Source organism: Balaenoptera borealis (genome assembly GCF_965194805.1).
Source record: "Balaenoptera borealis genome assembly, chromosome: X".
Lineage (NCBI taxonomy): Eukaryota > Metazoa > Chordata > Mammalia > Artiodactyla > Balaenopteridae > Balaenoptera > Balaenoptera borealis.
The window spans coordinates 112,600,060-112,616,574 of record NC_138881.1 but is presented as its reverse complement, the minus strand read 5'-3'; the positions used below and the strand labels follow the sequence as shown (position 1 = coordinate 112,616,574).

Below are 16,515 nucleotides of genomic sequence, written 5' to 3'. Positions count from 1 at the left end.
GTTCATTTTTTTTTTTTATTGCTGAGTAGTATTCCATTGCTTGGATGTACCAGTTTACCCATTCACCAGTTGAAAGACATTTGGGTTGTTTCCAGTTTGATAGTATTATTTTCAGTGAATTCCACTGGTTACCTTTTAATTTGAAACCATGTACTTAAACCTCTATTTCTATTTCTCTAGATAGCACCCACTATATATTAACTAGGTCTTCCTTTTCAGAATAGTAAATGCTTTTGACTGGATTTCAAAACATGATACTTTCATTCATTTTGTCTCCGTTTTAAATGGATTGAGTTTGAGGGTGTAATTTTTCATGGGGGTGAGCGGGCTTGTTTAAATGTTACCCAGCAGCCCCATTCAGGGCTACTGCTATTCTAAATGGCTCCTGTAGCATGGGGGCTTTCTCTAGCTCCAGACGTGCTTGTTGCTGGGAAGATATACATGTACTTTCTGTTCTGACCGTTGCTAACTCAGGCAGTAATTTTGGGGAAAAAGACCTTTCTTCATGTGGATTTCAGCTTTTGTCTGTCATGCTTTTTCTGTTCCAGCTGCCTTTACCAGTGAGCACAAAGCCACATTTCAAAGGAGACTGACAAATTATCCCCAGCTGCCAGAAGGAGGTTAGCTTTCTGTGTGTTCTGTGTCCCCCTTCTCTGATAACTAACAGGTTAACTTTCTAAAGGGAACTGACAAAAGCAGAAATTGTCCTTTTACCCAAATGGGTTTTTGCTTTTTTAAAAGATGTGGATTTGTAATATTCCTCTCCATTCTGACCCTAATTTACATCAGGAAATACAGTGTAAATGATTACAACTGAGCCCCTGTCATGTGCAAGATTCATATTAGTGCATTTCTTTTTTTAAAGCATTTATGAGATCAAAATTATGTTTGAAAATTTTCTGGCACAGTGTCTTTCCTCAAAAAGTAGCCATTTAAAGGCTGAATGATATCAGCTCTGGCCATAGAGATTTATATATGGTTATATTTACTTGCATTTTTAACCATCTTTGTATGTGTGTTATCTACCTAGCACTTACACTGCATAACTCATACCTAGCATAGTACCCTACACATAGTAGGTGCTCAGTAAATGCCTTTTGAATGGAAATGGTCCAAAATAGTGTCATGTACACATGATGGTGAACTATTCTGTATTAATGCAGTGAGTCAGGCGTTCTCAAACACTACTGGGCATGCGAATTGGTACAACTTTCCCACAGGAAGATTTGGCAAAATGTGCCAAAGCCTTAACAATGTTCTTGTCCTTTCACCCAGTAATCCTCTAAGGACTTATCCTTAAAAAATAATAGAAATGCACAAAAGATATAAATACTAGGAAGCTCATTGTAGCATCATTTAAAATAGAGAAAAAGTGAAATCAACTTAAAAGTCTATATTATAAAATCATATGCGGTAACATTTAACACTATGAAATGCTATGTATTTATTTAAAATCATGTTTAAGAGAGTATTTAATAACATGGGGAAATGCTCACAACCTAAATTAAGTGGGGAAAGGGAGGATACAAATGAACATACAGTATGATCTCATGTGTGTGTGTGCAAAAGAAAGAAGACTGAAGGGAAATACATACAAATAATAACAATGGTTCTCTCTAACGGTAGAATTATGAGTTATTTTTATATTCTAATTTTTGTAATTTCCAAATTCTCTACAATGAGTTTGTATTACTTTACAATTTGAAAAATATCTTTTTAATTTGAAAGAAAGAAATACTATCCTAGGGACTTCCTTGGTGGCACAGTGGTTAAGAATCCACCTGCCAATGCAGGGGACACGGGTTCGAGCCCTGGTCCGGGAAGATTCCCACATGCCGCGGAGCAACTAAGCCTGTGCGCCACAACTACTGAGCCTGCACTCTAGAGCCCGTGTGCCACAACTACTGAAGCCCGCGTGCCTAGAGCCCGTGCTCCACAACAAGAGAAGCCGCCGCAATGAGAAGCCCGCGCACCGCAACAAAGAGTAGTCCCCTCTCGCCGCAACTAGAGAAAGCCCGCGCACAGCAACAAAGACCCAATGCAGCCAAAAATAAATTTTTAAAAAATTAAAAAAAAAAAAGAACTACTATCCTAGTCACAAAATGTGGAACGATTTCTCAAACCAAAGTCAGCTCTTCAGATGCCACGTGGAAAGTCACGGCAGTGTTTAGTTTTCAGAAAGACAAAATGAAGCTACAAGTTTTTTCAGGTTTAAGTGTTAAGAGCCTCAGTTTGATATTGCAAGGCAAATGTGTTCATCCTTTTCTCTAGGCCTCATTAGGTTTCATCCTTCTCTCTCCCCATCCCCACCCATTTTAAAACTGTCCAGATCTGTGGAAAAAATGTTGAGTAAACTGGAAATAAATAAAATCCAATGGCTTTAAGATACCACAAAGCCCTCCCTTCCTGTGTACTAATGGCTACCTGCCCACTGTACTCCCCAGAGTGGAGGGCTGGAGTCAGCCAAAATGGAGGCTTTTCTGATTCAAGCGTGAAAACTGCAAAACACAGAAAAACTTAGGAAGTCTGAAATGATTGAGACACAACATGTATAACCTTCCCTCCTTACATTCTGACCTTCACACAATATAAACTGGTGGGCTCTTCTGGGAAAAAAACTACTAAGTAAAAACTCAGTCATAGAAGGCAGCTACAGTAAGGACTATTCACATTTCAAAGAAATCTCAGAATCCTAGAACTTTACAGCTGGAACGGAAGTATTCCAACAAGTATAGCATTCCTTCCAAATACCAGATACTCTGCCGGGTGCTGATCCAGTGTTACCTCATTAAAAACCATCTAGCAATGCACCCCATTTTACAGATGAAGAAATCAAAGCCCAGGGAGGGATTATGAATTGCCTTAGATCACATAGTTTGTTGACTGCAGAGCTGGAGCTAGGCTCCACATCTTCTGGAGACTCTCAGGTGAAAAGATGGGTTTTTCTAATATTACCTAGCCCCTCAGCTTCAGAGAGTCCAAGTACTTACCGTGCAATTGTGCTTGGATGTTTTGCTAACAGTTCAAGCTAATCAAGTCCAAAATCAAACACATAATCTTCCCCTTGGCTCCCAGTGACCCAGGATCTGAACCAAAGTCTGGCTTTTTGCTCTCTTTCACACCCCCTCCCCCACATAAACAATCTGTTAACAAGTCCTGTCAATTTTTCCTTTAAAAATACCTTTAAAAAGGTACAAACTTCCAGTTATAAAATAAATAAGTCATGGGGATGTGATCTACAGCATGGCCACCACAGTTAATAATGCTGTATTGTATATTTGCAAGTTGCTAAAAAGTAGATCTTAAAAATTCTCATCACAAGAAAGAAACATTTGTAACTATGTATGGTGACAGAAGTTAACTAGACTTATTGTGGTGATCATTTCACAATATATATGAATATCGAATCATTATGCTGTACACCTGAAATTAATATAATGTTATATGTCAATTATACCTCAATAAAAAATACCTCCAGATCCTACCCAACCTACAAGACAAAACCAACCTCTACCTCCTTAAGAAATCCCTTCTTGACTACTCCAGCCCACACTGCTGCCTCTCTTCTGACTTCATACAGCAATTCTAGTGTGCAGCACACAGTTAGTTTAGCGCCTGTCATTCAGGGGCAATTAGCATTTGTTCAGCAGCATTCATCCTGGCAACAAATATGTATTGAGTGTCTACTATATGCCAGGTCCTAAGATGGAGAATTCATTTGTCTTGTCTCCTCACCTAGATATTAAACACCCTGAGAGTGGAGGCTACAGCCTTTGCCGTAGGCTCTTAAACACCCATTGCAGCTCTGGGCACATACTGAAGACTTGTTTGTTCAAGAGCAGAACAGATTTAAGGAATCTGTCACCAGCTCAGCAGCTGGAGAACTCTGGGGATGCTTTAATCTATAGTTCTGCCTCACTATCATACAGGCTACATGAGTATGATCCACTCACTCAATGAAGACAGCATATCAAACTGTGACTTTTTAACACCATACCTTCCGAGATAAGTGAAGAGATTTAACTAATACGAGATGTGGGGTCCAAAAAGTCAAATGGTGTTTTCCACCTCCAGGAAGCTGGAGTAGATGTACTCTTCCCTATTTCTCTCACTAAGTACAGTTAAAAACCCTGGACATTATATATAAAACAGTTATAAGAAGACCAAGAAAGGTGGAGAGAAAAGGGTGGAGTGGCTAAGGACCTCAGCAACCAAAGAATGACATGGTGGTGAGTTCCCTGGATTTTCTTTTTGCTTCATAGATTCCAGACTAGCTGCTGGAAACACCAGCAGTTCAGAAAACACCAAATGGGAGCAAACAAACAAAAAAAGTCCTGCTCTCTCTAGCCAAAGGACCAGGAAAGGGGCAGCCTAGCAAGGTAGAACACTTTTAGACTAGTACTGTTCTACTGTAGCCAAACACCACAGGAAACACTGTGACTCCCACACCCACCCATGCCAACAAATGACGAATGGGGAGCCTGACCTTCTACCCCAATCTGGCAGTAACAAGGCAGCAACCCTCTTTCCCCTGCCAGAGCAGTGACAGAAAAAAAAAAAAAAAACAAACAGCTAAAACAGAAGGTTTAAATAAGATCCAGAGTCTCATTACATGATACCCAAAATGAACAGTATTCAACTGAAAATCATTCATCATACCAAAACCCAGGAAAATCTTAAATTGAATGAAAAAAAGAATCAATAGATGCCCAAACCAGGATAACAGAGATGTGAGAATTATCTGACAAAGATTTTGAAGTAGCTGTCATAAAAATGCTTCAATGAGCAATTACAAACATGCTTCAAACAAAGGAAAAGAATAGAAAGTCTCAGCAAAGAAAAATAACAGCTCAGCAAACAAATAAGAATATACAACTAAGAACTAAATGGAAATTTTAGAACTGAAAATCTCAGTGGATGAGCTCAACAGAGTAGAGGGGACAAATGAAAGGCTTAACGAACTTGAAGATATAACAACAGAAATTACACAGAGAGAAATACAAAGAATGAAAAGAGTCTCAGGGACCTGTGGGACTATAACAAAAGATATAACATTCATATCACTGGAGTCTCAGGAAAAGGGAAGAAAGAGAATGGGGCTGAAAAGCATTTGAAAAAATAATGGCTTAAAGTTTCCAAATCTGGGTAAAGATATAAACCTACATATTCAAAGAGCTGAAAGAACCCAAACAGGGTAGACCCAAAGAAATTCACACTAAGACCCATCATAGTCAAACTTCTGAAAACTAAAGACAAAGAAAAAAATCTTGAAAGCAGACAGAAGAGAGAAGATATTACTTACAGGGAAACAATGTTTTGAATAAGGAATTGGCACATTTTTTAAGCGCTAAAAGAAAAGAACTGCCAAACCAGAATCCTGTATCCCTCAAAAATATCCATCAGGAACGAAAGGGAAATCAAGAAGTTCTCAGATGAAGAAAAAGTAAGAGAATTTGTCACCATCACACTTATCCTAAAAGAATAGCTAGAAGAATTTCTCCAGACAGAAAGGAAATAATAAAAGAAGAAATCTTGGAACATCAGGAAGAAAGAACACAATAAGCAAAACCATTAATAAATCTAGTAGACTTTCCTTCCCCTCTTAACTCTTCAAAATTATGTTTGATGGCTGAAGCAAAAATTATAACACTATCTGATATGGTTCTAGATGTATGTATGTAAAGGAAATATTTAAGATACTGTAATAATATTATAAACTGAGGAAGGTAAATGGACATAAATGGAGGCAAGGTTTCTACTTCACCTGAAATGGTAAAATAACACCATCACTGAGTATGATAAGTTATGTATATATATAAATATAATACCTAAAGGAACCACTAAAATCTGTACAAAGATATACACTCAAAACCATGACAAATATATCAAAATGATCTTCTGAAAAATATTCAAGTAACCCACAGGAAGGCAGGAAAAAGAAAGCTAAGGACTGAAAAGCAGAAAGCAAAAAATAAAATGGCAGACTTAGATCCTAATTTATTGAAAATTACATTAAATGTAAGTGGTCTAAGCACATCAATTAGAAGACAAAGATTGGTGGAGTGGATAAGAAAAATATGACCCAATTATATGCATTCTACAAGACACTCACTTCAAATATAATGATATAGGGAGGTTGAAAGTAAAAGGATGTAAAGAGATATATCATGCAAACATTAATAAAAAGAAAGCATGAGTGTCTATATTAATATCAGATAAGCTTCAGAGCAAAGAAAATTACCAGAGGCAGAGAGGGACATTATGATATATGATAGTAACATAATGATAAAAGGGTCAATCCACCAAAAAGACATAGCAATCCTAAATGTGTATGGGCCAAACAACTGAGCTGTTTTTGAAGCAAAACATGTGAAGCAGAAACTAATAGAACTGAAGGGAGAAATAGACAAATCCACAAGTATAGTTGGAGATTTCAATACCCTTCCTTCAACAATTGATAGAACCCAGCAAAGATATAGAAGAACTCAACATCACCATCAACCAACAGGATCTATTCAACATTTACAGAAGACTCCGCCCAACACCAGCAGAATACAAATTCTTTTCAAGCACCCAAGGCACATATGCCAAGATAGACCGTATTCTGAGCCATAAAACAAACCTCAACAAAGTTAGAAGAATTAAAACCATACACAGTGTGTTCTCTAGCCATAATGGAATCAAATTAGAAATCCATAACAGAAAGATAACAGGAAATTTTCCAAACACTTGGAAACTAAACAACATACTTCTAAATAATCCATACATCAAAGAGGAACTCTCAAGAGAAATTAAAAAATACATTGAGCTAAATTGAAAATTAAAATACAACATTTAAAAATTTGTGAGACACAGCAAAAGCCATGCTGAGGGGGAAATTTATCACACTAAGTTACATACATTAGAAAAGAGGAAATGTCTTGAATCAGTCATCTAAGCTCCCACATAAAGAACCTAGAAAAAGAAGAGCAGAATAAACACAAAGCAAGCAGAAGGAAGGAAATCATAACGAGCAGAAATCAATGAAATTGAAAAGAGGAAAACAATAAAGAAAATCAATGAAACAAAAGCTGTTCTTTTGTAAAGATCCATAGACTTGACAGATCTCTAGCAAGACAGACAAAAGAAAAAGGGAGGAAGCAAATTACCAATATCAGGAACAAAACAGGAGATATCACTACAGATCCTGCAGATATCAAAAGGCTAATAAGGGAATACCATGAACAACTCGAAACACATAAATTTAAAAATTTAGATGAAATGGACCAATTCCTTGAAAAACACAAACTACCACAACTCACCCAATATAAATGGAGTTCACAGCCCTATAACCATTAAGGAAATTAACTCCATAATTTTAAAACTCCCAAAAAAGAAATCTCTAGTTCCAGATGGTTTTACTGGATAATTTTACCAAATACTTAAAGAAAAAGTAGCACCAATTCTACATAATCCCTTCCAGAAAATGGAAGTAGCAGGAACATTTCCCCATTCATTTTATGAAGCTCGTATTACCCTGATACCAAAGCCAGATAGAGACAGTACAAGAAAACTACAGACCAATATTCCTCATAAATATAGATGCAAAAGTCCTTAATGAAATATTAGCAAGTAGAATTCAGCAATATAAAAGAATTATACACCATGACCAAGTGGGGTTCATTCCAAGTATACAAGTCTGGTTCAGTATTAAAAACCAACCAATGTAACCCACCATATTAACAGGCTGAAGGAAAAAAATCACATTAGCATATCAATTGATACAGAAAAGGTATTTGACAAAATTCAACATCCATTCATGACAAAATCTCTCAGCAAGCAAGGAATAGAAGGAAACTTCCTTAACTTGCTAAAGGGTATCTACCAAAAAACTCTACAACTAATATTATATTCAAGGGTGAAAAACTGAATGCTTTCACCCTGAGATCAGGTAGAAGGCAAGGATGTCCATTTCCACCATTCTTATTCATCATAGTGCTAGAAGTTCTAGTCAGTAGAATAAAGACAGAAAAGAAAAAACATATAGATTAGAAAGGAAGAAATGACACTTTTTCTATTTGCAGATGGCATGATGATCTAGATAGATAATCCCAAGGAATCTATGTTTATTTTTTTAATTCATTTTATTCAAGTATAGTTGATTTACAATGCTGTGTTAATTTCTGCTGTACAGCAAAGTGATTCAGTTATACATATATATACATTATTTTTCATATTCTTTTCCACTTATCACAGGATACTGAATATAGTTCCCTGTGCTATACCGTAGGACCTTGTTGTTTATTCATTCTCTATATAATAGTTTGCATCTGCTAATCCCAAACTCCCAATCCATCCCTCCCCCTCCCTCCTTCCCCTTGGCAACCACAAGTCTGTTCTCTATGTCTGTGAGTCTGTTTTGTAGATAAGTTCCTTTGTGTCATATTTTAGGAATCTATTTTTTAAACTCTTAAAACTAATAAGTGAGTTCAGCAAGGTCACAGAATAAGCATAAAAAATCTATTGTATTTCTATATACTAACAATGAATACATGGACACCAAAATCAAAAATACAATACCATTTATAATTGCTCAAAAAAAAGACTTAGATGTATATCTAACAAAATATGCATAAAACTTGTATGCTGAAAACTACAAAATGCTAATGAAAGAAATCAAAGAAGAGGGGAATTCCCTGGCAGTCCAGTGGTTAGGACTCCATGCTTTCACTGCCAAGGGCCCGGGTTCGATCCCTAGTCAGGGAACTAAGATCCCACAAGCTGCACAGCATGGCCAAAAAAAAATTTTTTTTTTTAAAAAAAGTCAAAGAAGATCTAAATAAATGGAAAGACATACCATGTTCCTGGTTATGAAGACACAACATAGTAAGGATGTCAATACTCTTTAAATTGTTATACAGGTTGATAGTTCCTAATCAAAGTCCCAGCAAGACTTTTGTAGAATTTTATCTAAACTTTATACACAAAGTCAAAGGAACTAGAATAGCTAAAACAGTTTTGAAAAATAATAAAGTGGGAGGAATCAGTTGGCCTTACTATGTATCTACACTAATCAAGACTGTGGGAAAAGAAAAAAAAAGAAAGAAAGAAAAAAATAAAAGGACTTCCCTGGCGGTCCAGTGGTTAAGACTCTGCGCTTCCAGTGCAGGGGGCACGGGTTTGATCCCTGGTCAGGGAAGTTCTGCATGCCACGCAGTGCGGCCAAAATAGAAAAAAAAAAGACTGTGGTATTGGCAGAAGGATAGGCAGATAGACCAATAGAACTGAATAGAATCCAGAATACACTCACATAAATATACTCAACTGATTTTTTTAAAGTATAAATGCAATTCAATGAAGGAAAGATGGCCTTTTCAACAAATGGTGCCGGAGAAATTGGACATCCATAGGCAAAAAAAGAACCTTGTATTAGAATTCTTCAAAGAAACATAACCAATAGAGTGTGTGTGTGTAGAGAGACAGTGTGTATATAGAAAGAATGTGTGTGTATATATATATGTATATATGTGTGTGTGTGTGTGTGTGTATACATATATCCAATTTCTCCAGCACCATTTATTGAAAAGGCTATCCACCTTTCCTTCTTTGAATTCCATTTGTATTTTAAATATATACAGAGAGAAAGAGAGATGTTTATTTTAAGAAATTGGCTCATGTGATTGTGGATGCTGGCAAGTCCAAATCTACAAGTCAGGCCAGCAGGCTGGAGACCCAGGGAAGGGTTGATATTGCAACTCTAATCTGAAGGTAGTCTTCTAGAAAACTCCCTCTTCCTTGGAGGAGGTTAATCTTTCTCTTAAGGCCTTCAACTGATTGCATGAGGCCCACCTATATTATGGAGGGTAATCTGCCTTAAAGTCTACTGAATTAAATGTTAATCTTCTCTAAAAATAAAAAATACCTTCACAGCAACATTCAGCTGTGTTTCATCAAATATCTGGGCACCATGGCCTAGCCAAGTTGACACATAAAATTAATCATCACAAACCTCATCTGAAGTCTCATAACTTATACAAAAATTAAGTCAGAATGGATCATGGGGCTTCCCTGGTGGCGCAGTGGTTGAGAATCTGCCTGCCAATGCAAGGGACACGGGTTCGAGCCCTGGTCTGGGAAGATCCCACATGCCGCGGAGCAACTGGGCCCGTGAGCCACAACTACTGAGCCTGCGCGTCTGGAGCCTGTGCTCCGCAACAAGAGAGGCCGCGATAGTGAGAGGCCCGTGCACCGCGATGAAGAGTGGCCCCCACTCGCCGCAACTGGAGAAAGCCCTCACACAGAAACGAAGACCCAACACAGCCGAAAATAAACATAATAAATAAATAATAAATAAATAAAAATTTTTTTTAAAATGGATCATGGACTTAAAACTATAAAAATTTTAAAAATAGGAGAAAATCTTCAGGACCTAGGACTAGGGAAAAAGTTCTTAGGCTTGACACCAAAAGCACAATACAGAAAAGGAAAAATCGATAAATTGAACCTGATCAAAATGTTAAACTTTTGCTCTATGCAAGGCGCTGTTAAGAGGATGAAAAGACAACCTACAAAGTGGGAGAAAATATTTGCAAACCACACATCTGCCAAACGACTCACATCTAGGATATATGAAGAACTTTTTTAAAACAGTTAAGAAAACAGACAATCCAATCAGAAAATGGGTAAAGGACATAAAGATACATTTCACCAAGGAGGAAATACAGATGGTAAATACACAAAAGGATGTTCACCATCATTAACCATTAGGGAAATGCAAACTTAGACCACAATGAGATGTTACTACACACCTATTAGAACAGTTGAAATAAAAAATAGTGACAATACCAAACGCTGGCGAGAATGTGGAAAAACCAGAACTCGCAGACATTGCGGGTGGGAATATGAAATGCTGCGGCCACTCTGGAAAACAGTTTGGCAGTTTCTTATAAAACTAAACATGCAATTACCATAGGACCCAGCAATCACTCCTGGGTATTTATCCCAGAGAAATGAAAACTAATGTCCCCTACAAAGTACATGAATGTACTTTGTACATGAATGTATTTTGTACATGAATGTTTATAGCAGCTTTACTTGCAATAGCCCCAAATCGAAAACAACCAAAACGTCCCTCTATAGGTGAATAGTGAAACAAACTGTGGGTGTGATGAAAAGGAAGGGACAACAGCTTGGATGGACCTCAAGGGTATTATCCTGAGTGGCAAAAATTGTTTGCACCAAGATCTCCACCCCTCGCTCCCCAGTCCCCCTACCCCACCACCCCTAATTGCAAACATTCTAGGTTCAGTTCCCTAGGATTCGAAAGACAAATTGACAAAAAGCACCACAGGTGATTTCAATTTTGTGGCAGTGTATGAGGAGTGGCAGTCTCTAAAGCAATGTTTCTTAAATATTATCATTACTATCCCACATCTACAAGACACACACACTTGAGCACACACACACATATCCCAGATGTCGGGCTTTTCATGCTATGGGATTCCGGCCTCTATTGACTCATTTTCAAAGATGAAAGATAGAGACCCACCTGAGCTGTACTCAGATGAGGGGAGAAGGTGATGGCTGGTGGCAGCGTAGGGGAAAGAGTAGCAGGGAAGAGAGGAAGATAAACCTGATAAGAGTTGCAGGGAGAGGCTTGTGCTGACCTGTGCTGCAGTTCTGTAGCTTTGGTCTTGGCCATTCTGTTGACACGTGCTCACTATCTCCCCATCTGCAGCCCCAGTTCAGAGTCTGAGAACTGGTGTGGAAATGGACCTTCTTCACGGAGGCCTTAAGCCAGACCCCAAGACTAGGTTAGATCCTTGTGTTATACACTCTCACAGCACTTGAATCTGACCTTGGTATCGTTTTTATCACAATTTTAACTACACGTTTTTGAGATTAACTATTGAATGTTAAATAATGATGCATGAGTTTATCTATTTAACATGTCTCCCACTTGGGACTGTAAACTCTATGAAGGTAGGAACCCTGTCTTAGTTCACTTTCGTATATTGCCAAGCATCTAACACACTGCTGGTCCAAAGAAGGTGCTCGGTAGATATTTGTTGGATAAATGGAAGGGGGAAGGTAGCAAGATCCTGACTGAATTAAACATAGTTACTGAAAATCATATTGAGGAAAATAAATTTTGATTTATATTTATTTTCTCTATTATGAAAATAGGAAAAACATTACTTATCCCACTTATCACATTGGATAAGACTGAATGGATATGGAGATACTCTGGGATAAAGAGCACTTGTTCAAGTCCATTGGCTAATGGTAATAAAGCACTGGCTTCCTACCCATTGAGTTTGGGGGGCCCATTGTACATTCTTTTCATGGAATCCAGGCCCTGTACGTGCTATGTATGAAAATGTGTCCATCTCTAGGGGGTTTCTTTCCACTCACCAAGGATCCCTCCAAATCACCCAGTAGAGCCCAGGGGTTGATGGAACCATGTGCTAGGTTAGAGTGCCTGCCCAGGCTAAATAAGGACAGGCAGGGATCAAAAATTATGACTTCTATTACCTTTATTTATTTCCCCCACAGGAATAACTGAGTTGAGTTGAGCGAGCACAAAAGATTTGAGAAAAGAGTCTCCTTTAGACTCTGACCTTAGAGCCCAAATACTGTTTCCCATGCTTCTCCATGTTTTCCATTCCCTGTCACTCACATGGGACCCCCCTCCCCACCAGTCAGCAAGGAAGCCAGATTTTTCCAGTGGGAGGAATTGGAAGGGGGTGCAGATGTTCCATGTCAGTACATTTCAGGGACAAGTCCAACCTGTTTAGCCTTTAACACATAAGCTTGCCTCTTCTTCTCAATATACCATGATCCAGCCCCAGGCCACCCAGGCTCCCCCCAACCCCCAGCCCCTTAGGGGAAACAAGGTCCTTGCTGGCTGAGTTCCACATGCAATTCCCAAGTTACAATGAATACTGCGCTCCTCATGGCCACTTGACACCAGAGCGGTTGCTCAACCCTCCCTCGTTCCCACGCCTGCAGGGCTGGAATTATCTTGGTTCCCTGGGCCCCCGAGTAAGTCAACTTTTTCCCAAGGTGCCCTTCTGCTTTCTACTGCTCTTCATTGAATTCATCCCGAGTTTCTCCTCCCTTTCTCCAACCTGAGCTTTCTGCGTCCTGAGTATTCTCCCCTTGCCCATCATACTCTAGTCAGACCATTTTCTCACAATGGCCTCCCGCAACACCTGGCCCAGGCCCATGTCCACTCCGCTCTTGTTTGGTTTCAGGAGTGGTCCTTTACCCACCAGCAACTGGCAATCACCAAACACCCACAGGCTCCTGAGATCACCTCGGTCTTCACTGCAAAGAGGGTCTAATTCCAGTACACACAGAACGAGGGAGATAGTTATAGAAAAAAACAGGCAAGATACAAATATTACCGAGTTTTCCAATGAGAGTCGTTTTCAGCAAAACAGCTCAAACTGGGAATGGCTAATCCAATCATAATCCATGAAAATCTGCTCAAGTGCATTTTACAACACTTTCCTAGGAGCATACTTTTTGTATACGAACCTTATTCAAAGTTCTCTGAGGATACAAGTACCAGAACCTCATACATTGGGCTTTTTTCTAGGCTTGACCCCATTTTTTAAGCAGGGGAAAACGGTACCAGTTCATAAAACCAAGAAATGTGTTGGCAGTTGATTTACTCTGCATGAAACTTGCTTCTTTTTCTAGCCTGGAGGTTAAGAAGGGGAAAGGGAAGGACAACCACATTGATGCTAATGTCTGTCCCCTTCCCCACCCCGCCTGCCACCTTGAAACCTAGCTGGTCTCCTAAATAAGCTGGCATGCCAGGCAGAGGCCATCGTAAGTAGCACATGAATGAAGTGAGAGAGAAAGGAAACTTGGGAAGGCTCAGAGAGCCCTAAGTGTGGTGCCGGGCATATCGTTAGCGCTGAGTAAATGTTAGGGGTGCTGAGGAGGAGAGAGAAACGGAGACAGAGCCAGTGGTCAGATGACCTTGGATTCTACTGGAAAGAAGGGGCCTGGCAGCTGGTGTCTCTCTCCTTGCCCTGCCACTCTGCCTTTCCAGCCCAACTCAAAGCTTGCTTCGTGGCCCCTCAGGTTGAACAGCTGAGACTTTGTTCCCAAACTCAGGTCTGCCGTCCTGCACACCTGGGTGGAACGTCGCTCTCGCCTTCCTGCAGTTACCGAATCGCTTTAAGGGAAACGCTGTACATTTTTTCAAAGGGAGCCTGCGCTTATATTTGCTTACGGTGAATTTTAAAATTTAGAAGATAATGAGTTGTTTACCAAATAAATACGTCTGTTCGCATCCATTTGTCATCCCCTCCCTGGCAGATGCCTCCCCGCCTCCTGTGGGCTCCAGAAGCAGGGCGGGCAGTGGGGTATGAAAATGTGAGTCGTTGGTCTTCTTGGACCCAAAAATTATTTACAGAGTGCAGGATTTACAGTCAGGAAGGATTTTTTTTTTTTTACAGAAATGGGCAAATCCTAGATACTCTCTATGTATACAAACCTCCTTTCCAACAGTTATGAAAGGACATTTTAAACTTTAAATGAGAGCCCTGTTGACGGTACATTCTCAACACTAAGTTCCATCCAAACATCGCGTTGAGGGGAAAGAGGTCACATAAGAATTGCCACCTTTGGGTCCTGAAATCTCCCCAATAACGCTGCGACTCCGGAAGTAGGCAAGGGTCCTTGTTACGGCCCTGGCTCACTTCCCCACTGCCGTGCGTCTCATGTCAAAGCATAAGCCAGTAACATACACCGAGGGATAGAATTTGACCCAGAGTCAGGTCAACTTGAACAGTTCTGCACAGAAGTCCAACTTGAAATCTACCCTCCGTGGAAGCAGTCCCCCCCTGCAGCTGCTCTCTCCCAGCTGCCCGGCCAGCTGCCATCAGGCCAAAATTACCTCCACCTCGGGGTCCCCTCCACACACTCCCTGGGGCTCATATGCTGCCCCATTCGCTGGAATTGCCCACATTGGAAGTCAGTTCTGGTTTTCACCAATATTTTTTTTTTTAACGATAAAAGGGTAACTTAGTGATACCCCTCACCCTCAGCATGTTTGGAATGAGATAATACAAAAGCTTGCTGAGTCAGGCCCCAAGAACCAAACTGAGCCAGAGATGATGTGAATGTGGAACCAATCAAAAGTTTCATGGGTTAGAAAGGCCTGGCTTAATGGTTCTCTTTAAAACATTTTTTTAATTTTCAATCACATCATGTAGGGTAGAATCTTCACACTCTTTTTCCAGTTGGTGGCGGGGTTTTTTTGTTTTTTGTTCTTTGTTTTGTTTGAGATGTTGGGCCTGTTTTTATGGGTCATTGGCAGAATGTGTGGGCGATAGGAGACTGGGTGTGACATTGAGGTTGGGACTCACAGGGAGCAAGAGGTCAAGAATCAAGGATTCAGGATCTGAACCACTGTTGCTTCTGTGGTGAGAGGTTGTCACCCAGGCAATTAAGTGTATATTAATTTTCCAGCAATGTAGTTTGAAAATCAGCACATCAAATAAAATATTTCACACCCAGGAAAAGCCAAATGCACATTCCTGCATGTGTGTCCTTAAGTGGTATTTTTATGGAGGGAAACCTTATTTGAAACACATGTCAGAACAGAAGTTGAGCTTATGAAAGGCACTGAGAAACCATGGCACAGGAGGTTTTAAGGCGTTGCCTGTAAAAAGCATAATCCTCCGCCTCAGTGCCTTCCACGGTTCGGCACTCATGTTCCGCGCTCGCGTTGATCCACCTGTGTGTACAGGTGTCCTCACTCATTTGCACATCGCTCACGGCAAAACCTGGTAGTTATATTGCTTGCATGTGTGAAATGAGAATCGGAAGTGGCTAGGGGATCTGTCCTCTGGCCCCCCACCTGCTCAGCCTCAGGACAAGAAGGGAATCTCAGAATGATGGATGGGATTCTATCTGGACATCCCTGGAGGAGCTTCCTGAGACCAGCATTGGAATGAAGCTGTTTTCTGCCCACAGCTGAGAGATTCAGGTGCTCTGAACCCAAAGTGGGGAGCCCCGATCCACCCCCAAGCTTCTGTCTGGGTGTCTTGGAGGGGGCGTGACAGGTGTTGCACATAACGTGTGCACCAAGAAGGAGAGGATTGGGGCTGGCCACGGTCTCCGGCCTGGGGAGGCCCCGTGATAGAGAACTGTTGCGGGTGCATCGTCAGAAAAAGCTTGCCACGACTCTCATTTCTGTCTCTGCCTTCCCGGATGCCTGCCCGCCGCCTCTCTTTTTTCATTCATTTGTACATACATTCCTCCAGTATTTACCGAACACCTATTTCAGGCATAAGCCTGGGCTAGCCAGGGCAGGAGTATACAGAAGACGCTTGTTTTCTCCTCTCCCTCTCAATGGGTCTTCTCTCCTTCTCTCTCTCCCCATAATTCAGTGGTAACAGGGTGGATGGAGGAATATCCAAAATTCATCCCTGTAGGAGACATCCGCGCCAGGAATTTCCGGCAACCCCCCGGGGAGAGTGGCAGATTGATGGGAGTCTAGTTGGGACTCACAGG

The 16,515-nt window shown here is 40.4% G+C and overlaps 1 protein-coding gene across 7 annotated transcripts in view; it reads left to right on the top strand.

Moving 5' to 3' along the window:
- The window catches only part of PLAC1 (placenta enriched 1), an 84,742-nt gene that overhangs the window by 50,848 nt on the left and 17,379 nt on the right, over positions 1 to 16,515 (top strand). For 4 of the 7 annotated variants that reach the window (XM_082377991.1, XM_082377990.1, XM_082377994.1 and 1 more), the window contains one exon: positions 549 to 620. The exons of 2 other annotated variants lie outside the window; for them this stretch is intronic. The gene's annotated coding sequence lies outside the window, so the exon portion shown is untranslated. Of the gene's footprint in view, positions 1 to 548; positions 621 to 990; positions 4,230 to 16,515 lie in introns of those variants that run through there. One more of the 7 variants, XM_082377996.1, reaches the window with a different exon arrangement.